Below are 27,132 nucleotides of genomic sequence, written 5' to 3'. Positions count from 1 at the left end.
GAGAATACACTGTCTACCACTTGTTATAACAGGTAGCTGATATAGAATAGGGAGTCTTCTCCAGTGGATTCATTTATAATGCTGTCTCAGCCATAGCAGGACATTCTTTAAGGACAGATGTGTCCACATTCAGTGTCCAATTATACTTTAGTTGAAAACTGATAGACTTGCTTCTTTTAACTATGGATTCCATTTTATTTTCACTTGATCTTAGCCAAAAGGCTGAGAAGTGATCCCTTTTATTTTCAAAGGTTATCTCTGATCACCTTTTTGTAATCATGAAATCACAGAATCATTTTTGCTTTATATGTTCTATGGAAATAAAAGTGTTTGATGAGGGATTAGAGAACTTAAAGTTTTTCTTGGCCTCAGCACTGATAACTGGGGCTGTGCCTACTTAACCAAAGCAGAGGACTCTGGCAGTGGGTTTTCAGGCTCTCTCCTCAGCAGCCTTGATGAAGAGAGGGAGCTGAAGGAATGGGCCATCCCAACATAAGAAAGAAAAATTAATGAGAACGACAACAACAACAGCAGTCTGTCTTCAAGGTAAGTGGTCTAAATTGTGTTGATTGAGTCCTCTAAGTGTACTACAGATCACACCCTGGCAGAGAATGTAGCTTGTAAGTCAGAAACCCATAGAACTGTTCAAGTTCAGCCTTCCTTTCTAGACTCAGCTGCTCCTCACGAAGTCTTGCCTCATTCATCAACAAAGATATAGGGAATGTTCCCCCTTTTTAGAGGCATTTCAAAACTGAGTATTTGAATATCTGGCATTTTGAAAACAAGACAAAATGCAATCATTTAGTGGTTTTAAATAGCACTTTTACATACATGCCAAGAAATAGTAAAATTACACTCATCAACAATACATCTATTCAGCATTTCACATTGCAGTGTGGGAATCAAACCACAAGATGGCAAGAGAATGACTTTAAGCTCCAAGGCTCTTTTTTTTTTCTTTTTCCCAAACTAAAAGATGCATCCTATTTGAGCTAATTAACCCTGTCATTCTTTCAATTGGAGGGTTAATTAGTTAAATCTAGGCATTATAGTTTTGGTTTTCAAAACTATTTTGGCCTTTTAATAATCTCCATTTCATTTGTATCCAGGGAACAGCAAGGAATGAAAATTTGTCTTCCCAAGAATAAATCTACATTTTGGGGGATGGGTTAAGAGCTAGACTCTAACATTTAAAATCTATTGTGGCAAGGAGACACAGAACTCAAATATGCCAAGATCTCCCTGGAATTCAAGCGAAGTTAATTGTCTCACATCTTGGTCCCAAATTCTTTTATAGAAAGAGGGGATTAGGGAAAAGGAAACTCTCTTTGTACCTTGAATTTGGAAAAAGTTGATTCAGAGGCAATTTAACTTCCTACTTTAAATTATTATTACTTCCTACTTTAAATTAAACTATTATTAGGTTAATATGTGACGAGGAGAGGAAGAGAAGTGCTCTCCTATGAAAGTTTTATGACCTGTTTTGGGGGAAGGTCAGAGAATTCTTTCTATTGTATTCAACATGCTAAGATGCCTTATTTTGGGTTAGTATGTCCCGTCACATAAAATAACATTGACTGCAAGTTTATTAAAATACATTTTAAAATTGACTCCTTTTCATAAGGAGAGTAAGGCTGAATTAAAAGTCAGGAAATTTAAGCTGTAGCCTGACTCATTTAGCAAAAATTTCCCAGGAATTTGACTCAATTTTTAAAAAATTGAAACACTACTACATCTTAATGGTTGGCCAGCTGTTTCATTCACTTCCAGAAACAAACTTGAAACTTTCCCAAGTTCAAGTCTTTTAAATTGGTCTCTGCATGTGCATGTATGTGTGGGAAGAGGCCTTGGGATGTTAGCCTTTGTATATTTGGAGTTTTTAAAGCTGAGAAGAACCCTGAAACTTTTGGGACACTATATATTTAGAAGAAAGACAGGGAGAGAGAGGACAGATATGCAGGCACATACATATATAGGGGTGGGAGAGAGAGCAGAAAAGAGAGGGAGAGCAGGGAGAGGGTTGATTGAATGAGAAAATGTGCTTTGGGACTGATGCCATCTACCATTCCGTTTTCTTTTCATCCCTTTTATCATCAAATCTTGTCATCTATTGATCCTACTCATGGTTATTAAGGGCTTTGACTCCTGCTGACAATTTTTTCTCATGACTACACTGACCACTCAGTGTACACTGGACACTTCAGCCAATGCTTAGCCTCCTGACACCCTTTGGTGCAGAACATATATGGGTCTTATGATCTACACTGCAGGAAGGTTAGCTGGGATTTATGGCCTACTTCAGAGAAGGAATGAGGGGGAGAGAACAATGACCTGAGTTCTGCCTTCTCCAGTGCCTAAGTGTCATGTTTTGGGGTTTTGGGTGGAATGTCCTGAACACCAGATCTCTCACTTTTTCCCATTCTTCCCCAGAATCCAAAGCATCTTATTTAATCAGGAATCATTTTTCAACCTAAATTTTATATATTGGGAACCCAAGGATCAGTGATGTTAAAAACTTCCTTATGGCATCGTGGCTAGAAGTTGGCAGAGTCAAGGCAGTTTCTTTCTTTCTTTCCTTCCTTTCTTTCTTTCTTTCTTTCTTTCTTTCTTTCTTTCTTTCTTTCTTTCTTTCTTTCTTTCTTTCTTCTTTCTTTCTTTTTTTCTTTTTTCTTTCCTTCTTTCTTTTCTAGCACAATCTTCAGGTAATTTTCACTTAGAAATTTTTGAATTGCCTCTGGAAAGGAATACACACATTCATATGTATATTAATTAATTTTTTTCAAAAGTTAACTTTTTAAAGTTTTGACTTGGTAGTATGAAATCTGACTCCGCAACATCTGCTATAATCAAGGAAAGTTTCATGAGTTTACACATTCTACCAGCAGGTGGCGCTCGGAACCCTTTAATCTATCAAAAAATTCAATTTCCGAATGTTTATTTTAATATGCCATGTAATTTATAGGACCTCTAGCAGTTTTACTTTAGTTGTCATAAAAAGCTCCAGTGGAAATAGATCAAAATAATTTAAGGATCAGAAGCAAAACTTTGAAGGGAAGATTTGGGTATTCTTATTTTGGAAGTATCTTGCTTATGTAAGCTTTCCACCAAATTATTTAGTATAGAGAATTTCAATCTTTAGTTTCACGACACATCAGGAGTTCTCCAATTATCTCAAAATGTGTCACAAAAATAAAGTTATTTAATTCTCCTTAAGTGCAAATATAGACTTCAATGCTTTTAGAAAGGAGAAGAGGGAGCAACTTAGATAAATTATAGACTTAAGAAAGACTGAAAGAATCTTTTCCTACACATCTAAAACATCTCCCTCACTGATGTGCAGTAGTACTTAAAATTTTCATTACTTTTTCCTTTCGGCTAAGACTTTGGAGGGTCCAGTAAACTGCAAAATGTGTCATCCAGACTGGTGAAACAGTTATATTATTCATACTTATCAGCTCCACAACAGAATTTGATTAGTTTTCGTCCTCTAATCACCTGGCAGTGATTTGAATATAAAGGACAAAGGTCAGAAAAATCAGATGGAAGGGAGGATTAGGAAAGATCAATAGCTTGGAGTGAAGATAGATGTCTAGAGAACTGAAGTATTTGTATTTGACAGTTTTACATATTATCTTTTTTCTTTTCTTCCTTTTTATGGAAAAGAATCACTGATTATACTGCCATGAATGAAAATTCTCCTCACAAATGGACACTTCGGAAAGTAGTTTGGCTTGGGCCATTTTACTTTTTTCCTATCTGCCTAAGAGGGCTGGCGCCAGGTGCAGGACCCCAAGAGCAAGAGCCTGAGGGGTGGCCACTAAAAGCAGGTGTTAAGGAAGTGTCCAGTGGAGCTGAGTTGGAGTGGATCTCCTGTGTAAAGAGGTCAGTGCACTCACACCCCTCTTTCTGGAGGCACAGGTGCCTGCCTCAGGCAGCACGGGCATGCCTGTCATCCACAGGGCAGAGGAGCCTTGGCCACAGCAGCACTCACAAACAAAAGGAGCCCTTTTTTTATGAACTAGAAATCCCCTCTACTATGACTAGAAAAGAAAGAGAAAACTAAGGATTCAAGAACAGTCAGGGAGGGCTGGGGATGTAGCTTAGTAGTTGGAGCACTTGCCTGGCATGCATGAGGTCTGGATTTGATCTCAAACACCAAAAAAAAAAAAAAAGAAGAGAGAGAGAAAGAAACAATAGCAAGACCCATTAAATACAAAAAATATGGAAAGCAAAATATCCAGAAAAATTTTAATATCATATCACTACCAGAGAAGCTAGCTGAAATGTGGTTAAAAGCCAACAACTCTGAGACTGAGTCTTGAGCATACTCATTTTATTTATCCATTTATTCACTCAACAAGTATTTGCTGAGCTGCTACTAAGTGCCAGCTACTAATGACCCAAAGGAGATAAAAATTAGATGTGGACAGAGGAGACCTCCAGATTGGTGCACCACGGCTCCCAGGCAGCAGGACGCTTCCAGGTAGGCATACCATGGCTCTGAGCCCAGAGAAGGTGAGCTGAAAGGGTGCCAGGAACACAGACCAACCCTACGCTCCCCCACATGTCAAAATGAGAAGACAGGTAAACAAGCCACAGAACCAGACTTCCAGATCACCTACAGAAACCCCAAAGGGAAAAGAGATGGAACACTCTGGTACTCAACCACCTGGACTCACTGAACTAGCAACAAAAGAGGATCTGGAATAAATGAAATCAGAAATAATGTTTCAGATAACAGCAGAGATTGTGTCCATAGTGTAAGACATGATTAATAAATCTAGAGAGGATACAGATTAAAAAAATAGAGGAGTTGAGGAACATGATGGAATGCCAACATAGGAAATAAATTGAATCCATAAAACAGCTGCAAAACAGATTTCTAGGAGGTTAAAAACTCCATTGAAAGTCTAAGCAGCAGAATGAGCCAATGTAAAGACAGAATTGCAGATATAAAAAATAAGATTGCAATTAGTGACCAAGAAAAGAAAAAATTCTTTAAAATTTTAAGGGACTGTGAGAAATCAATCCAGCAGCTGCTAGATGATGCAAAGAAAAATAACATAAGACTGATTGGAGTCAATGAAGAAACAGGAGACAGGACAGATGACATAAAAAAACTGTTTACAGAAGTGATGGCATAAAACTTCCCAAACAGGGGAAAAGAAATTGACATGCAGATAAGTGAGGGATATAGGACTCCAAATAGCCTTGATCAAAGAAAAAATCTGCACATAGGCATATAATTTTTAAGATTCCAGAAACCCAACAGAAGAACAAAATTCTACAAGTAGTTAGAGAAAAGAAACAAATCACATACAAAGGAAAGCCCATCAGAATCACAGCAGACTTCTCAGTACAAACCCTCAAGGTAAGAAGAGCTTGGAGTGATGTATTTCAAGCCCTAAAGGAAAACAACCTCCAACCCAGACTGATGTACCCTGCAAAACTATCTTTCAAAATTGATGGTAAAATAAGATACTTTTGTGACAAAGAGCACCTTAGGAACTGCATGAATACTAAACCAGCACTCCAAAAAATTTTAGAGAAAATCCTAGGAAAAGACAATGAGAATCACAACCCTGGGAAGCCCAGCAGAATGAATCCACCGGGCATGACAAGAAATTAAAAGCAAAGAGGGAGGATCAAACAAAAAGAAAAAGTCATGACAATGATGACTCAATGCATGTCAGTTATAACCATCAATGTTAATGGTCTCAACTCACCAATCAAAAGAAATAGACTGGCAGAATGGGTCAAGAAGCAAAATCCAACAATATGCTGCATACAAGAAACACACTTAATTCAAAAAGAAATTCATAGACTGAAAGGTAAGGGGTAGAAAACAATGCTCCATGTGACAGGAACTCAAAAAAAAGCAGGTGTAGCTATCCTCTTTGCAGATCAAGTGGATTTCAAAGCCACACTGACTAGGAGAGACAAAGAAGAACACTATGTCCTTGTAAAGGGAACAATCCAAGAGGAAGAGATGACAATCATAAATATCTATGGACCAAACACTAGTGCACCCAACTACATAAAACAAATACTAATGGACATGAAAAACCATATAAGCACTAATACAATAGTAGTGGGGGACCTCAATACCCCATTGTCACAAATAGATAGATCAACTAGACAGAAAACAAGCAATGAAATACTAGAACTCAAACTACTGAAGATATGAACCTAACAGATGTTTACAGAGTGTTTCACCCCCAAAAATCAGAATACATATTCTTTTCGGCTGCACATGGGTCATTATCCAAAATAGACCACATACTCGCTCATAGAACATATTTAGGTCAGTTCAAAGGAACTGAAGTTGTCCCCTGTATATTATCAGACCATAGTGCGATGAAATTGGAGATCAAACTTCATAAACACATGGAAATTGAACAACACACTCCTGAATACCCAATGGGTCACAGAGACAATTAAAGAAGAAGTCAGACAGTTCCTTCAAATAAATGACAATGACAATACAACATATCAGAATCTATGGGACACAATGAAAGCAGTCTTACGAGGAAAATTCATAGCAGTGAACAATCATATTAGGAAAACAGAGTGTGCCCAATTAAACAACCTGATGCTGAACCTCAAGCTTCTAGAATGAGAAGAGCAGGACAAACCCAAAGCTCATACAAGGGAGGCAATTATAAAGATCAGGGCAGAAATCAATGCAATGGAGACTAATAAAACAACACAAAAAACTCAATGAAGCCAAGAGTTGGTTCTTTGAAAGAATCAACAAAATTGACAAACCCTTAGACAATCTTATTAGAAAAAGGAAAGAAAAGGCCCAAATCCATGCAATTAGGTGAAAAGGGTGAAATTAAAACAGACCCAGCAGAAATCCAGAAGATCATCAACACCTACTTCCAGAACCTATATGCCAATAAGATGGAAAACACAGAAGGAATGGACAGATTCCTAGATACATATGAATTACCAAAGTTGAATGAAGAAGACCTAAAAATTCTAAACAACCCAATATCAATCAATGAAATTGAAAATGTAATTAAAAACTTACCAACCAAGAAAAGCCCAGGTCCTGAAGGCTTCACTGCTGAATTCTATAAAACATTTAGAGAGGAACTACTGCAACTATTGTTTAAACTCTTCAATGAAATTGAAAGGGAAGCAATACTCCCAAAATCATTCCTGGGAGCAAACATCACCTTGATCCTCAAAGCAGAGAAAGACCCAACCAAAAAAGAGAACTATAGGCCAATCTCACTAATGAACATAGATGCAAAAATCCTCAATAAGATACTGTCAAACAGAATCATACACACTGACCAAGTGGGATTCATCCCAGGGATGCAGGGATGGTTCAACATATGCAAATCAATCAATATAATACACCATATCAATAGAGCCAAGGACAAAAATCATATGATCATCTCAATAGATGCGGAAATAGCATTTGACAAAATCCAACACACATTTATGATAAAAATCTTACAAAAAATCGGAATAGACAATCTCTACCTCAATCTGATGAAAGCCATCTATGAAAAACCAACAGCCAATATCATACTAAATGATGAAAAACTGAAATCCTTCACACTAAAATCAGGAACAAGACAGGGATGTCCACTATCACCACTCCTGTTCAGTATAGTTCTGGAAACATTAGCTGCAGCAATTAGAGAAGAGAAAGAAATAAAAGGAATAAAGATAGGAAATGAAGAAGTCAAATTGTCATTATTTGCAGATGACATGATACTGTATATAGAAGACCCCAAGAACTCCACCAAAAGTCTTCTAGACTTAATAACCAAATTCAGTCAAGTAGGTGGATACAAGGTCAACACACAAAAATCAATAGCTTTCCTCTACACAAATAACAGACTCACTGAGACAGAAATAGGGCAAACAATTCCTTTCCCAATAGGATCCAAGAAACTAAAATACCTAGGAATCAACCTAACAAAAGAAATCAGAGACCTCTTCTCTGAAAATTATAGCACTTTGAAAAAAGATATTGAAGGGGATATCAGAAAATGAAAAGACATCTCTTGTTCTTAGGTAGAAAGGATCAACATAGTGAAAATGGCCATACTTCAAGAAATGCCATATAGATTCAATGCAATCCCAATTGAAATCCCAGCAGCATACTTCATAGATCTTGAGAAAACAATCCAAAAATTCATTTGGAACAAGAAGAGACCCAGAATAGCAAAAGCAATTCTAGGCAACAGAGACATGGCAGGGGATATCACAACCCCCAACTTGAAACTATACTACAAAGCTACTTTGATAAAAACAACATCGTACTGGCAAAGAAACAGACCTGGAGACCAGTGGAACAGATTAGAAGATGCAGAAACAACTCCAGACACACTCAGCCGTCTCATCTTAGATAAAGGAGCCAAACATCCTCGCTAGAGGAAAGATAGTCTCTAATAAATGGTGCTGGAGAAATTGGGTTTCAACTTGCCAAAGACTAAAACTAGAACTATATCTTTCACCATGCACTAATATAAAATCAAAATGGATTAAAGATCTAAATATAAAAACAGAAACACTGAACCGCCTGGAACAGAGGTTAGGTAGAACTCTTCAAGACTTTGGGGTAGGAAAAGACTTTATGAACAAAACCTCAGTTGCCCATGAACTAGCACAAACAATCAACAAGTGGGATCTCTTTTTACTGAAAAGCTTCTGCATAGCAAGAGAAACCACCAGTAGTGTGAAGAGATAACTCACAATGTGGGAAAAAATTTTCACCAGCAGTCCCTCAGACAAAGGTCTACTATCTCGAATCTATAACGAACTTAAAAATATCAGACCTCCCAAATTTAAAGACCCAGTCCAAAAATGGGCATCTGAAATGAACAGAAATTTCATACACAAAGAAGTAGACATGGTGAATAAACATATGAAAAAATGTTCAACATCACTGGTGTTTCGAGAGATGCAAATGAGAACAACACTGAGATTTTACCTCACTCCAAAAAGAATGGCTGCTATCATGAAATCAACCAATAACAAATGCTGGCAGGGTTGTGGGGAAAGAGGAACCCTACTCAACTGCTGGTGGGAGTGTAGACTGGTGCAACCACTGTGGAAATCAGTATGGAGATACCTCAAAGAACTAGGACTGGAAGTCCCATTTGACCCAGGTATCTCCCTGTTGGGTATCTTCCCCAAAGAATTCAAAGAATCATACCACAGTGATATATGTGCACCCTTGTTAATAGCAGCACAATTTGTAATAGCTAAAACTTGGAAACAGCCCAAATGCCCATCAACTGAGGAATGGATAAAGAAAATGTGGGTTTAAAAAAAAATTAAATGGAGTACTACACAGCCATAAAAAATGAGAAATTAGAGACCTTTATAGATAAATGGATGCACAGTGAGGAGATACTCTTAAGTGAAATAAACAGGGCACACATATGTAAATACCAAATAGTTTCTCTAGTGTGAAAAACTGAAAGTGTAAATAAGAACTAAAAGTTATAATAGATAATGCGAAATAGGCAGAAAAGGGGCAAAGTGGAGGGGGAAGTGAGAGGAGTAGGGGACAGGAAAGGGGAATGGAATTAATATGAGTAAATGAAAAAATGGAAACAAAGTCTTTGTAAATTGGGAAGGATGGAGGGGTTGAAGGGAGGGTAGGGGAAGGGGGAAAATAAAAACTAAGAGTATGTAAAGGTGCATATCTCCAATGATGAATGTCATTACGTTGTACACCTAAAATGTACCAATAAAAGGATATACAAAAAATCAGATGTGTACTTATCAAAGTTTAGTATTTATTGGAAGTTATGGATAATTAGCCAAATAATGCCAATGACATACCCTGGAGTGTTGTGAGGAAAGAAACATGATTCTTTAAGATTATATAAAAAAACCTTTCCAAAACTGTCATAAAAACCTGAGAAAAATCAACTTAAAGGAGTATTTAATTGGGCATCCAGTCTTAGAGGTTTTAGTTCATAGTTGGTTGGCTCCATTTCCTTGGACCTGTGGTGGAGCAGAAACTTTATGGCAGAAGGGTAGTGAAGAGAGCCAGGGGCTAAGGACAAAGAGTAGCCCTGAAGGACATGGTTCTTTAACCCATTTCCTCCAACTGCCCCCATCTCCTAAGTCTCCAGCATCTCCCATGGGACCACCAGCTAGAGAACACACCTTTACACATGAGGTTTGGGGGGGAGAGTCCAGATCCAAACTGTACCTCTAAGTCTATGAAATTAACTGATGACAGGCAGATTACCAAGAGAAAAGGAACTGGTATGTGCTCAGGTATGTCACATGAAGAAAAAATGAACTCTAAAATCCAAGTAGATGCTGATATACCCTCTTCATCAGGAAGGTCAGAGGGAAGAAACAGGCAGTTTAGGGGAGAGTGAATTATTTTGGGGATGATAAATAGGTCCTGAGAAAAACAGATGATAACTTCTGACAAAGTTTGTCGGTGTGCGGTGCTGACTTCTTGTCTTCCTTTAAGATGAGAGTCAATCTTGCCTGGTTGATGAAACACCAAGAAGAGGGTTAAGGCCAGCTGAGCTGTTCTGAGGCTCTATCTTCAGCCAGGTGAGGGCAGCAAGGAAAAAGTCTCTTCCTGTGTTTGCTGTTTTCCACATGCCTTTGATTTGAAGTAATCAGCATGTTGAGTTGGCATATTTTGGGGTGGCATTTCCTAAGCTCCTTCACCATCAAATGAGCAAAAAGAATATTCTCCTAGTTAGTTTCTTTGCCACATAAGTTTCTGAGCAATCTGAGCAAGAATTTGTATTTTTGTCCTTATGTTCTTGGATTCTAGCAGAGTCCTGGCCCATAATAGAGGCCCAGCAGCTGGTGTGCTTTGCTTACACTGAACAACTGACATCTCTAAAAGTCATTTCTGCACATGCTGCTTGAAGAGAATCTTGTACTTACTCAAAATACAAATTGATCAATGAAGTTAGTCAAGTGGGTGGAAAAAATATCTTTTCTTTCTATTCATTTTAAGTTTATTGGCTGCCGTTTGTAACAAAAGACCAGATTAACAGTTGGGTTTGGTGGTGTACACCTGTAATCTCAGGACTCTGTGAGGCTGAAGCAGGAGGATCATAAATTCAAGCCCAGGCTGGGAAACTTAGTAATTTATCAAGAACCTCAAAAATTAAAAATAAAAAAGTGCTGGGGATATAGTTCAGTGCAAAGCCTTTGGATTTAATCCCTAGTACCATGAAAAAAAAAAAATCCTCAAAAAACACATTAACAAATAAAAACTTAGTTTAAATTTTACATCACACAGAAGCTTTTATAAGAAAACAAGGATCCCCCAAAATGGTTAATCCTGAAGGTTTGGTGAAGTGTGGAAAATCATGGAAATGTATGATAGTATTAGAAATAGCTAAGTTACGTAGAAATAGTATAGTCAGTCAGATAGTGCTAGGCCCTTGAGAGAATCAGTGCAAAAGGTAAAAACACATTGTAACTGTGGCTGGAAGTGCATCAGTTAGAGGCCAGGCCACAAGATAAGGGTGAAATGACCAGGCCTACATGCTTTTCCAAGGGATGAGATAAATGGTAACACCTGACCTAATGAAGTCTGGATTGACAGACATCAGTCAGCTCAGTTGGACCCATCACCTTCCTAAAATGTTCTTTGTTCTTTCCATGTATAGTTGCTATGTGACTCGCTTTCCCATTGGATCAATATTACCTGAGGAGCTATACTTGTAATTTTATTGGTTGTGTCCCACATTGTACCTGCCTTGTGATTTTGTACCGACTTCCTGATTTTGCTCTATAAAACTTCTCCTGTAAAGTGGGGTCTTCAGCAACCCATTTGGGACCTTTCCTGCCTCTCAGGAGCTATATTTCTCAATAAATATTTCTTAACCCCCATTGTTCCTTAGAATTCATTCTTTTATTTTGGGGAACAAAAACTTGACCTATCTGACATCTAGCAGGTTGGGAGTTGTAATATTTCCCTATATCAATTGGAGGTCCAATATCATCCCTACATCAATAGGACAAAGTGTCTGAGCTATGAGTACTAAACTGGGGGATATTTAGCAACACTTAGTCTTGTTCATGTACATTCCTTTCTGTGCCCCTTCATTTGCAGAGATAAGGACATTATTTTCATGTGGATATAAGAAGGGAACCTTTCACAGACACTTTTATGAGCTGCTTCCAGGGAAGGTTAGAAATTCCCTGCTATACATACTGTTTCTCAATTCCTTCAGTTCAAATTCTTCAAATGCCAAGGTGCTATAGTTTGGGATAGTGTATTCAAAACATCATCATGGTAAGTATGTACATCGTAAGAAATAATATAAAGTAGGAAAACACTTCTTGTAGTTTAAGTATGTCAGAAAATTGTTTAACTTAAATATTTCCAAGATTAACTTTGCTTTTAAAAGAAATAAGCCTGCATATAAACCTACATTCACAAAGATCATTTGTGACAACACTGAAATGTTCTGTAAAATGTGGACTTTTCTTGCCATGTGACACAGTATTTGAACAGATTATAAAATAATCGCATGAATCCATGTAGCTAAAGCAGCTGTTCAAAAACTCAAACACTTTAAAAATGACCTGCCCTGTAGAAGGCCAGATAATAAGGATCAAGGCCTAATTGACTTTCTGTGCAAACAAAAAAGAGAAAAACAGCAAGCTGTACGTCCTCTGGCAATGTGGAGGCATGCTAGCACATTGCAAGTTCCAGAGAAGAGTCAATACAGCTGAGATCTGGATGTTTACCTGGGTACATGCTATAGATAATGAGAGGCAGATGAATCTTCTATTAATCTAATTGTTTGTTCCCATGTCTAAGTGAATAAAAGTGAGGTGAGCCAAAGGCTTAGGGCTTTGTCCCATAGAGGAAAAGAGGCCCCTGGCCCCTTCATTCTAAATTATCTTTGTGTCTTTTGTTTTTCATCCTCATTTGCCTGCTAGTCAGAGATAGACTCATAGGCTGGTTCCCACAAGTGGTGCCCAAACAGGATCCTGACCTGGGAAAGTCTGCCTGAATGGAAGGTGTTGGGAATAAGTGACAAGAAGTTCCACAGTGGAGATGAGTTGAGCCAGCTGACAAGAAAACAAAAGTAAGTGTGTGCAGAAAACTTTTTCTTATCTAGGGTTATGGGGCAGAATTCGTCAATTGAAGTATAGCATTATGTCCCTTTATTGGCAATTCTGTTGCACCAATTTGGGACTGAAGTCAGTACCCAATTGCTTTCTCATATGTTACAAGATGTTATCAAACATAACCCTTGGTTTCCTCAGACTAGCTCGTTTAATGTAGAAAAGTTGGGATAAAGTGGGAGAAGGTTTGAATCATGCTCATGGCCAGGACTCTGTTATATGCCCTGAAACTTTCTCCACATGAAGCTTGGTCTATGAGGTTCATTGTCCTTTAATTTCAAGAAAACATCCCACATCTAGTTCACCCTTGAGAGAAGATAAAAATGAGGGTGAAGAGCCTTGGTCCCTTTCTCTTCCTCCTCATCTTTCCCTTTCATCTGCGGTTGATACAGAAGTAGTGTCTCCTTATCAAAAATTGGTCAGATAGGCTGTTCTTAACACACAACCCTTTGGAATATGTGCATTTCCAATTACTGTTTGTCCTCACCCTAACAATCTGCAACAGAATATTCATGAGCATCATCCTTTGGAGTATAAGTTGCTTAAAGAATTAAAATCCAATGTCATGAACAGTGGGGTTCAAGGACCTTTCATGTTGGGTGCATTAGAATCTGTCCTAAGCTTTATGCTTTGCTCCTTTAGACATTAAGCATTTGGCTAGGTCCTTCCTTTCTGTAGGACAATAATTAAATTTCCATGTTAATTTTCAAGAATTAACAGCTGAACAAGGTGACAGAATCAAGTGGCAAGACATCCAGAGATTACTGAAAATACATTGTTAGAAACAGGTCCATATTCAGATAGATGGCCACTACTCATTTATTATAAACTTCCTTGGTCTGGCAGATAGTCTTTGCAAATTATATAGGATTAGTTGATAATCATTATCCTTCCAATAACTCTGTACAGTTATATTGGCATTATTCATTTATCTTATCTAGAAATACTCAGACAATTCCTCTTATGGATACCTCAACCTACTTTATGGATGCATCTTCTCATGGTTTTGCTGCTTACTGGACTATGCAAAATCACCAGAAGATTGCTACCCCTGAACTTTCAGCTCAAGGATCAGAATTGGTTGCTGTAATTATTGTATTAGAATGTAGTCTCACAGAAGCTGTTAACATTTTATGTGATTCTGTATGTAGTTAATGTCACTAATTCCTTGGAGCCACAATCTCACCTTAATCTTGCAGTGTTTACACTTAATATTTTGAATCCTGTTGGTAATATAGATAGCACTCCAATGGAATTACATTGGTCAAAAGCACAAGAGTTTGGGAAAAAGGAGAAATTACAAGTGTTATGGTGGTCCCTGGAGATGGGGAAATGGGAGGGACCAGTTACCTGTTGCCATGGGGATAGGAGTTTGCTTGTGTTGTTCCAGGAAATGGATGGGCAATGTGGGTGCCCTCTAGGAACGTGCAACCACAGAGGAGTCCCCCCCTCTCATGACATGCCTGTGATGGAGCTTGATTGCTCTCTCCACCAGTGAGTGCCTCCTCCCAGATGACATTAGATGACAGTAAGTAAAGACAGCCTCTACAATCCACATGAGCCGTGGATCTCATAACATGGGGACAACTAAAGAAAACCACTCAGGAGGCAGAAAAACTTGTCCATCATCAAGGCCTTCCTAGAATGCTTGATAGTCTCTTCACTGCTATGATTGATATCATAGCATGTACTTGTATGTATACCTGTAGTACAAAGTGAATCTTACTGGGTATGTATTAACAAACTGAAGATTTGATAAATACAGAAATAGGATTAATTTGCACAAGCATTGAATCAATTTGGTCCTTGCAGTTATATGAATGCTCATTTTGGCATATATGAAGGATTGATGGGATTCTTAACTATTTGTCTTATTGTTTTGTTCATAGTCTGCCACCTCAGGAGAGGAACTCAACAATGTATGCAAACACAACCACACTTCATTTTGCTTCAGCTCCTGCTATTACAAAAACAAAAAAGGTAGATGTAGGAGACCACATAATGAGGATTGAGGCCTAATCGATCTTCTCTGCAAGCACCAAAGAGAAAAACAGCAAGCCGCATTTCCTCTGGCAATGTGCAGGCATGCTAGCACATTGGAAGTTTTGGAGAAGAGTCAATACAGTTGAGATCTGGATGTTTACTTGGGTACATGCTATAGATAACAAGAGGCAGATGAATCTTCTATTAACCTAATAGTTCATTCCTGTGTCTAAGTTAATAAAAACAAGATGAGCCAAACGCTTAGGGCTTTGTCCACTTGAGTCAAAGATCCCTCTGACTCATTCATTCCAAATTATCTTTGTGTCTTTTGTTTTTCATTCTCATTCACCCCTCGATCAGGAATAAATTCATAGGCTGGTTCCTACACTGCCCTCCATAATTTGTGGATTACTAACAAGTATTCATGTGTGTGCCCCTAATATGAAGTTCTTCTGATTGGTTCTTCTGATTGGTTTCTGCTCTCAAAGGCTACTCATGTAAGTTGAGATCAGGAGGTCTCCATATAGAGGGGCAGGGAGGACAATGGTCATCCCTGATGATCTGGGAGGGTCTGTGGCAGATGCTTGGAGCCCAAAGTTAAGACAACTCACTCTGCTCCTTTGCCAGATCATTGGCTTGCAAGGCCTGGCTTTGAAATTTGAAAGCCATAACTTACTATGTAAATTGATGATCCTAACACCTTTGAATGTGCTTCAGCTTCTCACATGGCTCAAAAGAGATAACATATGCAAAAGTGCTTTACAAAGTGTAAAGTGCTGGTTAAATGTGGGTATTATTATTCTTACTCAGGAAGAACACTTAGCTCATTGCTTAGTAGTGGTGAGGCAAACAGTATCACTAAATAAGACAATATAATGGTCTTAAGAGGCTCTAATTTAGTTTCTCCTTTTTATTCAAGAACACAATTGCATTCGAACACTTCACAGACAGCCTGAAATGGGCCCTGTGGAGGCTGATAAGGAAAATTAGAACAAGGAGCTATTTGAGTTCTCATTTTAATAACCAAGCTGAGGAGCAGGCACTTTAGTACAGGAAAGAAGGATCACTTTCTCTTGCTCAGTCCTCAGCGGGATAATGACTCCATTACAAAGCGTGCCTGCCATAATAAAGGGTGCTGCAGCTCAGGAAGGATTCTCCCTGCATGGAAAGAAGGAGAAAGAAGCAATCATCATCATCAAAAACAAAGTGTCCTCCATGGAAAAAGCAGAGAATTAGCCACCATTTATGGTCATCTTCACAACCTTTTTTTGCTGTTTGTTTTCTTTTTTAAATCCTTGGATCTTTGGGGATAAGAAGTCATCAGTTACACAAATACCAGCTGAGTACCAGGCCTTTTGATTGCATTTTCCTTTATTTGCATAGATTCTTACTCATTCTCCCATTGTCCATTTACATATATGTGTTTATATGTGTATACTGTTAATTGGATTTTAATAAGCGTGAATACAGTTTGCTCCTTGTTTAGGCCTCTGTCCATGCAGCAGTATGTGTGTTGTTGGAGGCAGGGACATTTTTGATATTAGTGCAATTAATCATACTGAATATTGGGCTACACTGTGACATTTTCATACATGCATACAACATATTTTGATCCTATCCACACCCTCATTACTCTCCCTCACGGTGCTTTGCCTTCTCCCCTGATATCCTTCTTCTTGCCTAAATCATCTTCAGGGGCATTTTCCTTTACATTAATGCTGAATGTTAGTGAATGATGGTCTGAGAAGCTTAAAATAAGAAATAAAATGCTTCTCAGTGGACTGTTGGGAACATTATCACAGTCTCCCATAGAATGCCTGAAATGTAACAGACAGTGTGTGAATATTTGTGGAATAAGTGAACTAATGTATGAGGGACACTTACATTCTATAATGACAATCAAGAGAAAAGTCTGCTATGTTGGGTTCCCAAGCTTACAATGTATTCTTTTTAGATGTTTTTCGCAGGGAGGTGTATACCCCTCTGGTATTCAGTGTTTTAATTGATGGTATTCCCTCTTTTCCTTCAAAATTGTAAGCTAACAGAAACTTTCAAGTCAGTGAGGTTAGTCCTGGAAAATCTTGTGAATAATTGATTGTTATGTGTGTTGGGGACTTTTCTGCTGTGATCTGAAGGTTTATGTCCTCCCAAAATTCGTAAGTTTAATCTAATCACTAGTGTGGTGGTGTTCAATGGTGGGGACTTTGGGAGGAGATACAGTTATGAGGGCAGAGCTTTTATGAATGAGGTGTATGCCCTTATCAAAACAGTGCAGAAAGCTGCTTTGTCTCTTTACCGTGTGAAAACACAGTGAGGAGGTGTTAGCTGTGAATCAGACACCAAATCTCTCTGAGCATTTTGGACTTCCCAGTCTCCAAAACTGTGCAAAGTGTCTACAGTTCCTAAGCTTCCCAGTCTGTGACATTTGTTTTAGCAAACAAAACTGACTAAGACACATCCCAGTCACATGTGATGTTTGTGCACACACGTGCTTTTGAGTTCATATAATTAAAAGTTCATCTGAGTACCTGGGTATGTATTCAGATTTATGAATCTTGGCTTGCTTTTTCCCTGTCTGTATAAGTCAGCTTTCCCATTGCTGAGATACAATACCCAAAACCCTCAATTTAAGGGAGGAGAGGTTTAATTTGGTTCATAGTTTCTGTGTATTCAGTCCATGGTTGGCTAGCTCCAAGGCAGAAACATCATATGGAAGCACCTTGTGAAACAAAGGTGTTTAGTTCATGGCAGCTGGGAAGCAGAGTAGTAACAGTGCCAGAGAGGAAGAAGTGAGGGACAAGGTATATTATATTATACTGCTCTTTCATTACATATTTCAATATATTTTCATTTTTTTCTTATTATAAAAGTTCACTGTAGATAATTTAAAAAGTAGAGATGTGGAAAAAAAAGTTGGAACTGTAACCTTCTAATCTAGAGGTATTGGGGTATATTTTTTCATAATTTCTGTTTGTATATCTACATTTGTTGGCCAGGAATAGTGGTGCATGCCTGTAATCCCAGCACTTGGGATTACAGTAAACCTCCCAGGCAGAAGGTTTACTATGAGTGTGAGGGCAGTTTAGGCTGCAAAGTGAGTTCATGGCCAGCCTGGACTACATAGCAAGACCCTGTCTCAAAAAACAAAGCAAAACAAAAAAAAATCTACATTTTTGAAAGATACTATTAAAAGATGCATATTATTTATGACATTTATTAAATTAATTATGGGTATATTTCCATCAATAAATGCTATAGTAAGCCTTCAGCTATCAGGGGGCAATTAATCCTCTGACTACCTAGAAAGGGGGATGGCAAGGGCTAAAGAGAAAAAAGACAATAGAGATTTGCATAATTTCAAAGTATATGAGGGGCTGGGATGTCAGTGCCTCAGAGTGGGCAAAGCCCAAGACTCTCCAAGCTAGACATTATTTATTGGGTACATACAATAATTTGTGGGAGTATCAGGTGACTGAGGGGGCAGTGGTAATCCTAGGACAATGAGGAGCAGATGAAGATCTTAAGTCACAAGGTTCTTCTGTTGAGGAGGACTCTATAGAGAGCATTCTTACAATGGTGGGTGGGATGAGTTAAGTTTGACAAGGAATTAGTCCCTCCCCAGGTGAAACCTTTTTCTTTTTGTATTACTACTTGGCTCTCAACAAACCAGGATGTCTTCAGCTGATGCAATCTTGCCACTGAGTGCCACAGCATCACGAGACCCTTGAGGCCTCAGCTGTGACTGGAGACAAAATGGAGTTATGTTTCTGCATGCCATAGCTGGCTCACAGGCAAGGTGACATTGAACCTTAGACAGCTATAGTGGTACTTTAATTATGAAATGATTTTTCTCCAAAATTTATGTAGAAATACTCCTGACACTCACCAGTCTATGTAAGTAATACATAATATTTCATTTATTCAAATACTATCCTAAGAGCTTAATATTCACATCCCCCTCAGAACAGCCCAATTAGATAAGTATAACTATTATTCCCATTTTAAAAGTGAGGACCCTAAGGGAGAGAGCAGCCAAACTATGTGGCATAGTTCATTCAGCTAGTATGTGTAAAAACCAACCTGAACACGACTATGTTCCCTTATTACATTCTTTGTTCTATTCTTCTTCCAAATGATCTCATGATTTATTCTTTCCTTATAAGTCTCCACACTCTAAAGATTTCCACAGCTTCTCTACATATTTGGTAACAGGTTCCTCACCTTCCTTATCAGCTGCTTGTGTCCAGTGTTTCTGTCTGCAATTGTTCTTCTGAGTACAACTTTCTTTGGGTAGTTCTTCCATTACTCCCTCAGTTCTGGCCTTAAAGAGGTGGCCACTTCTCTTCCCTCTGTTTTTGCTCTTTGCCAGACCTTTCTCTTCATTTTTCACAGTATAAATCAGGCTGCCTCCTGGGGCAAGATTTGTTGAATGTGAGGGAATAATATAAGGAAAGCCCAACACAAGGACTAGCTTGAATCTGGCTCCTCACTGGGGCTGCTCTCCAAGTTGGATACTTGCCAATCCTTGGGTCCTGGGGAGGCTTCCTCCCTGCCTAACCCACTGCCTGTCTATATTTGACAGGAGTCAGCCTTAGCACTTTCATGCCTCTGCTAAACATTTGTCTCAATCTGTGCTTGGCTCCTAATTCTCATTTTCTAGCTTATGCACTCTTTTCACAGCATGACAAAAGAGGAAACACTTCCTCTATGTAGGGGGGGACACCCCTGTTCAAACCAGAGCAGTGTGAAAATTATGAGAAGAAAATGATATTAGAATGCAATGTCAAACAGCTCATTTGAGGGTGTTCAATCTTAATTAAAACTTCACAAGTGACGTCAAAGCCCAGTTCAGTTTTATTTTTCATCTTTTTTCATTAAAGATTGTTTCTACAGGTCTTTTCTGTAGTCCTGTGGTTCTTATCCTATATTACCTATAAGCCACTATTCAATGCACTTCATTACAAAAAGGTAGAAACTTGCTGCACATGGGCTTCATAGAGAGATACAGAAATTGTACAAAGAAAAGACATTTTCCTTCTTTCCTGTCGTCTTTATATAAATACAATCAGAGACTAAGATAGCCATGGTTCAACTGTAAATGTAAATTAGCAAAAACAAATTTAAACAAAAACAAACAAATACTTCTGAGCCAAAAATATCTGCATTAGTCAATATCACAAGGCTTCTTCGTGGCTCTTCAGTGGCCACTTCCTTGTGAAGCCAAGCTTATGGTCAACTTATTTTTGTTTGTTTGTTTTTTTGGTACTGGGGATTGAACTTGGGACCTTGCGCTTGAGAGGCAGGTGCCAGAACCACTGAGCTAAATCCTCTGCCCTAGTCAACTTATTTTAAAAAACAAATTAATCTCAAAGGCATATTGTATATATTGAATCCTCAATCCTGGGTTTGTGACACACTGTTATATCTTTAAAAAGACATTTGCATAGGTTATATCAGAAACCCACAATCCTGTCCTACTAAACAAGCTTAGAATTAAAAATTCTTTTAGTATTTGTGATTGCATGATATTGTAGAGATGATCTGTACTTACTAAAATATTTATTGTTACGTGTTTAAATGACATGAATTTTCATTATTCTAAACATAAAATTATATGTAATCTTATAGTACTACACAGGAATATTTATATACAATGATTATTGCTGGATTCCATTATTTGGGATAACTTTTATTTTTATTTTTTTTGCTTTCTGAGTGAATTCCAAGAATATTTAAGGAAGAAATAATACTAATTATATACATACTCATACAGAAAATAAAAAAGGAGCTAGAATGTCTCAACTCATTCTTTGAAGTTATCATAATTGGATTCCAAAACCAGGCAGGACATTATAAGAACAGAAAACTGTAGGCTAATATCCCTTACTAACATAGATACAAAAATTCTAAACAAAACCATATTAAATCACAAAATATAACCTAAAAACCTATATATCACAATCATGTGAGTTTAATCCCCAAAAGCCAAATTTTCTAAACATTCTAAATTTATCAATTAAATGTTATGGTAATAACCTTGACTAGTAAACCCATACGATCATCTCAATAGATGCAGAGAAATTATTTGATGAAATCTAATGGCGACTTTTAATTAAAAAACTTGGAATAAATAAGAATTTCTTCATCTGGTAAAGGCCAGCTGCAAAATACCTACACCTAAAATCAACTGTAATGGTGAGTGCTTTCTCCTTAAGATCAGAAATAAGAAAAGGATCTCTGCTCTTACCATTTCCTTTCAGCACAGAAGAGGCACAGTCAATGCAATAGCATGGGGTGGAGTGGGGTAGGGTAGGTAGGGGTAGGGTAGGGAAGCATCCCAAATGGCAAGAAAGTAAAACTGTACGTTGAGAAAACATTATACTCTATGTCTATTTTTTCTTGATTTTTATTAGTACATATTTGAAATGCTGCTTAATAAATGCATTCCTTGTGGGGAATTGGTACATATAGAGATTGCATCTTGATCTTTTTTACTTCCTGTTCTCCTCCTCTCTGTCCTGTCTCTCCCATTCCCAGATCATTTCTCTACCCTTTCAAGAAACTTAGATTCACTGATCCTTTGTACTGTTTTTTAGCCTCAATTTCATTATTTTTTGCTCTGATCTTTATATTTTCCTTCTATTAATTTCAGATTTGGATTGTTTCTGTCTTGCTAGACCTTGAGAGGCTTAATAAGGTATTTATTTGGGATTTCTCTATTCTCTTTATGTGGGCATTTACGGTTGCCTTTTCAGAACTGCTTGTCTCATAGGTTTTGGTATGTTCTGTTTCCAGTCATTTGATTCAAGGAACTTTTTAATTTCTTCCTTGATTTCTTCTGTGATCCACTGATTATTCAATAGCGTGTTATTTAATCTCTTATACATTTTCATAGTTTCTGGGTCTTCTTTTGCTGTTGATTTTTAGCTTTATTCTGCTATGATCTGATAGTATGCAGATCTTACTACCTTGGATCATATTATTTGAATTTTTTGGTATTTATTTAAGCATGCTTTATGACTTCAAATATGGTTTATTTTGGACAAAGTTCTGTGTGCTGTTGAGAAAAATGTGTATTCTTTTGTTCTTGGATGAAACATTCTGTAGGTATCTGTTAAACTCATTTATTCAAAGGTGTGGTTTAACTCTGATTTTGTTGTTATTGTCGATTTCTTTGTCTGACTAGCCTAATTGTGAAAGTGGGGTATCAAATTCCCTCAGTATGATTGCACTGGTGTCTCTCTGTTAAGTCAAGTAGTTTCTGTTTTATGAAGTTGGGTGCGCTGACATTCAGTGCATAGATATTTGTAATTATTATCTCTTCCTGTTAAATTGTTCTCTTTACCATTATATATGACCATCTTTATCTCTTTTGATCAGTTGTGGATTGAAGTCTGCTGTGTCTAAAAATAAGATAGCTACTACTGCTTGTTTTCAGGAGCTGGTTGAATGGAGTATTAGCCCATGTAGCTCCTTTTGGATGAGGTGAATCTCCTATGGGCAATGTATTGTTGCATTTTTAAAAAATCCAATCTGCTAGTTTTTGCATTTCAATTGTGGAGTTGGGAGCACTGGCATTGAAATGTATTTTTGTAAGGTATTTATTGAATTGCACTATTTTTCCAGTGCTGATTCCTTTATTTATTATTTAACTAGATGTATACTTTACTTCAGGCAGTTTGGTTCTAGTGACCTCTCTGTCTCTGTCTAGGGTCCTCTTAAGTATTTTTCACAATGCTGTTTTAGTAATCATGTTTTTCTTTAGGATTTCTTTGTCATGGAAAGTCTTTTCTGTTAATTTTGAAGTCCAATTTTCCAGAATACAAAAGTCTGGGTTGAAAAGTGTCGGAAAAACTTTGCTCTAAGCCAGTGCCCAAGCCAGAGACCAAGTGCCCAAACTGCAACCCAAAACTCACTTATTTATCATAAAGTTCCAGCACTAAAATTAAACCTGAATACTGAGGTTTTGGTTTAGAAAACAACTCATACATTAACATCTTTTGTCTTAAAACATGATAACAGAGCTTTCAATGACACAGCTTTTATTGAAAGATAAAAGTTTGCTTTTGGTGTGCTTTTGCACAATTAATGTAATCTTTGCTGTCATATGCATGCTGATAATTTGTCAAACAATGGTTGGAGTGACTTGGCTCTACAGAGAGGCTGTGTGTGCCTACTTCAGCACATGTGCCATAGGTTTGCCACCACTGCTCTAAGCTCTCCTAGTCTTTAAAATTTCTGTTAAGAAATATATATGATATATATATAGATATGTTTTATATATATGTTATGTACTATATAATGTATATTATATATGTTTGTATATATAACCTTTTGTTTCTTTTAAAAAGTTTTTATTTATTAGTACATGTTTGCAGTTCATGCAATTCATAATCATCTTGGAGTGTGGTTACATGTACATTCCACAGATTGTTTCTTTCTTTTTTTTAATCTCCTTTCCCTTCCCTCCCCCTCCTCCAATTCCTCACCCCATTTTTCATTCTTGTTGGTATTATTAATCTTAGCTCATGTGATAGCATATAATGTTTACATTAATTGAGGTTATTAGGTTCCTGTACATGGCATATCTTTATTCTACTTGTTTCCCTTGTCTCCTCATCTTTTGAACTTTTTTTCTTAGATCACTTCCATATTGCAAGAGATCCATTCCCTTGTTCTCTTCTATCCATCCTTTATTATTCTCTTTTTTTGTACCTCTGCCTCACTCAAATGAGAGCTACCATTTGGGATTTAAGCTTCTGTGTCTGATTTATTTCACTCAACATTATATTTTTCAGGCACATCCATTTTCCTACAAATGTCTCAAATCTGTCATTGTTTACAGCAGAGTAATATTCCATTATATATAGATACCATATTTTCTTTACCCAATCATGTGTTAATGGGTATACAGGCTGTTTCCAGGCTATAGCTATTACAAATTGTGCTGCTATAAACATTGTAGCTACAAACAAGCTATTCTAATGGGCTTGCCATTTTTCTCTAAGAGGTTTCAGTATTCTTTCCTTTTGTTGAATTTCTGGGATTTTGATTGTGATGTGTTGTGGAGATGTTCTTTTCTGGTTATGGCTATTTGGGGTTCTACTCACCTCTTGTAATTGAAAATTAAATTCTTTCTTTAGATTTAGAAAATTTCTTGCTATAATTTAAGTGAATAATTTATTGTATACCTCTTGAGTAATCTTCTAATTTTTCCTTTATGCCTATAATTCTGAGGACTTTTAAAGGGTATGTTTATGATCTAATATATCTGCCTTGTTTTCTATTTCTGACATTCATTCTCAAGTCTGCTATCCAGCTTTCCATTGACATTTTCATATCATCTATTTCTGCTTGCTTTCTTTTCACACTTTTAAATTTTTTTCTGAAGTGTCATCCATATCATATTGTTTTGCTTAACTCAATTTGTATATTGTCTGATTTTTCTTTAAGCTCATTGAATTTTTGGGGGGTGAATCCTTTATCTGTTTAAATCCTCTTTGATATTGCTAAACATTATATGCATTTTCTTTTATATTTCTTCTTTTATCGCTTCAAACATATTGATCATTTTATTTTGCAGTTCTTTGCCTATAGCTTCTATAAAAGTGTCGATGAGATCAGCTTTTGTGGAGTTCAAAGTTTTGGGGAGCATCTTGTTGTCTTGCTTTCTATTATTTTTGCACAGCTAGTTGAAAATCAGAGTAGAGAAACACTACTATGGAGACCTGTTTAGTTAGACTCTGTTTCCCTGTGATGTATCCTTGGGTTTGGTTGTGCTTGGTGTTTATACCCCTCTTCAACCTATTCAGCATAATGATTGAGGGTCTTTTTTTGTTTTGCTTCAAACTTATTCTGGGGGGTTTGTTCTCCAGAAAGGAAATGAACTGCAGTAATGTTGATGACATAAAAGGCAAACCAGATAATGGTATACAGTAAAAACTAATTAAAAGCAGCAACTATGACACCATTAACAATAGAAATGTAATTGGCAATAACAGAGTCAAAGACTAACAAGTTATTGACGTACCATAAAAACCAGTTATAACTATAACTATACTATCCTTAACATTAGAAAAGAGTTGAAAAATATTAATATAGACACAAAGACAAACCAAATATTGGCATATAATATAAATAAAAAGCAACAATTACATTAACATTAACAGTAAAAAAGACCAGCAATAATACCATAGAGCCAAATAAATAGCTAAAGATTAATAGTAATAATAAAAATGGAGGTGTTGAAGAACAGGAAAGTAAAAAAATAAAATTTTAAAAAGAAAAGAAAAATAGAGGAGGCTTCCGGGCTGCCGTACCACCACTCCCAGTGCAGAGGAGGCTTCGCGGGTACTATACCACTGCTTTCAGCACACAGGAGGTGAGCCACGTGGGTGCCAGAAGCACACACATGCACACACACACACACACACACAGCGACCCCCCCCCCCGTCAAAATGAGAAGACACATAAACAAGTCACAAAACCAGACTTCTAGATCACCTACAGCAACCCCAAAGGGAAACGAGATGGAACACTCTGATACTCAACAACCTGGACCCACTGAACTGGCAACAAAAGAGGATCTGGAAAAAATGAAATCAGAAATAATTTCTCAGATAACAGGAGAGATTGTGCCCATAGTGCAAGACATGATTAATAAATCTAGAGAGGATACAGATAAAAAAAACAGAGGAGCTGAGGAACATGATGGAATGTCAACATAGGAAATAAATTGAATCCATAAAACAGCTGCAAACAGATTTCTAGGAGATTAAAAACTCCATTGAAAGTCTAAGAAGCAGAAAGAACCAGTGTGAAGACAGAACTGCAGATGTAGAAGATAAGATTGCAATTAGTGACCAGGAAAAGAAAAAAATCTTTAAAATTTTAAGGGACCATGAGAAATCAATCCAGCAGCTGCTAGATGATGCAAAGAAAAATAACATAAGACTGATTGGAGTTAAAGAAGAAACAGGAGAGAGTGCATATGACATGAAAAAACTGTTTACAGAAATGATGGCATAAAACTTCCCAAGCAGGGGAAAGAATTTAACATACAGATAAGAGAGGCATATAGGACTTCAACTACCCTTGATTAAAAAGAAAAAAACTACACATAGGCATATAATTGTTAAGAGTCCAGAAACCCAACAGAAGAACCAAATTCTACAAGTAGTTAGAGAAAAGAAACAAATCACATACAAAGGAAAGCCCATCAGAATCACAGCAGACTTCTCAGTGCAAATCCTCAAGGCAAGAAGAGCTTGGAGTGACATATTCCAAGCCCTAAAGGAAAACAACCTCCAACCCAGGTTGATGTACCCTGCAAAACTATCTTTCAAAACTGATGAAGAAATAAGATACTTTCATGACAAAGAGCACCTTAGGAACTTTATGAATACCAAACCAATACTCCAAAAAAATTTTAGACAAAATCCTAGGAAAAGACAATGAGGATCAAAACCCTGGGAAGCCCAGTGGAATGAATCTGCCAGGTATGACAGGAAATTAAAAAGCAAAGGGGGAGGGCAAAACAAAAAGAAAAAGTCATGATAATGATGACTCAATACATGTCAGTTATAACCATCAATGTTAATGGTCTCAACTCACCAATCAAAAGAGATAGACTGGCAGAATGGGTCAAGAAGCAAGATCCAACAATATGTTACATACAAGAAACACACTTAATTCAAAAAGAAACTCATAGACTGAAAGTTAAAGGGTGGAAAACAATACTCCATGTGACGGGAACCCCCAAAAAAGCAGGAGTAGCTATCCTCTTTGCAGACCAAGTGGGTTTCAAACGCACACCGACTAAGAGAGACAAAGAAAGACACTATATCCTTGTAAAGGGAACAATTCAAGAGGAAGAGATGACAATTGTAAATATTTATGCACCAAACAGTAGAGCACCCAACTATATAAAACAAATACTAATGGACATGAAAAACCATATAAGCACTAATACTCTGTCTTTTTTTTTGGTACCAGGGATTGAACTCAGGTCCTTGTGTTTGCACAGCAGACGTCGAAACCACTGAGCTA

At 37.3% G+C, this 27,132-nt stretch overlaps 1 long non-coding RNA gene across 1 annotated transcript; it reads left to right on the top strand.

Moving 5' to 3' along the window:
- Positions 1-12,704: 12,704 nt before the first annotated feature.
- On the top strand, positions 12,705-15,336 carry LOC110350209 (uncharacterized). The gene is made up of 3 exons (XR_002396653.2): positions 12,705-13,061; positions 14,492-14,629; positions 14,991-15,336. It is a non-coding gene; the product is annotated as an uncharacterized LOC110350209 (long non-coding RNA).
- The last annotated feature ends 11,796 nt before the right edge of the window (positions 15,337-27,132 follow it).

Source organism: Heterocephalus glaber, unplaced genomic scaffold, assembly GCF_053883595.1.
Source record: "Heterocephalus glaber isolate CG9 unplaced genomic scaffold, H.glaber_assembly_v1.0 deba00001509, whole genome shotgun sequence".
Classification (NCBI taxonomy): domain Eukaryota; kingdom Metazoa; phylum Chordata; class Mammalia; order Rodentia; family Bathyergidae; genus Heterocephalus; species Heterocephalus glaber.
Note: the sequence above shows the minus strand (reverse complement) of the source record. Positions and strands in the feature narration are given on the sequence as shown.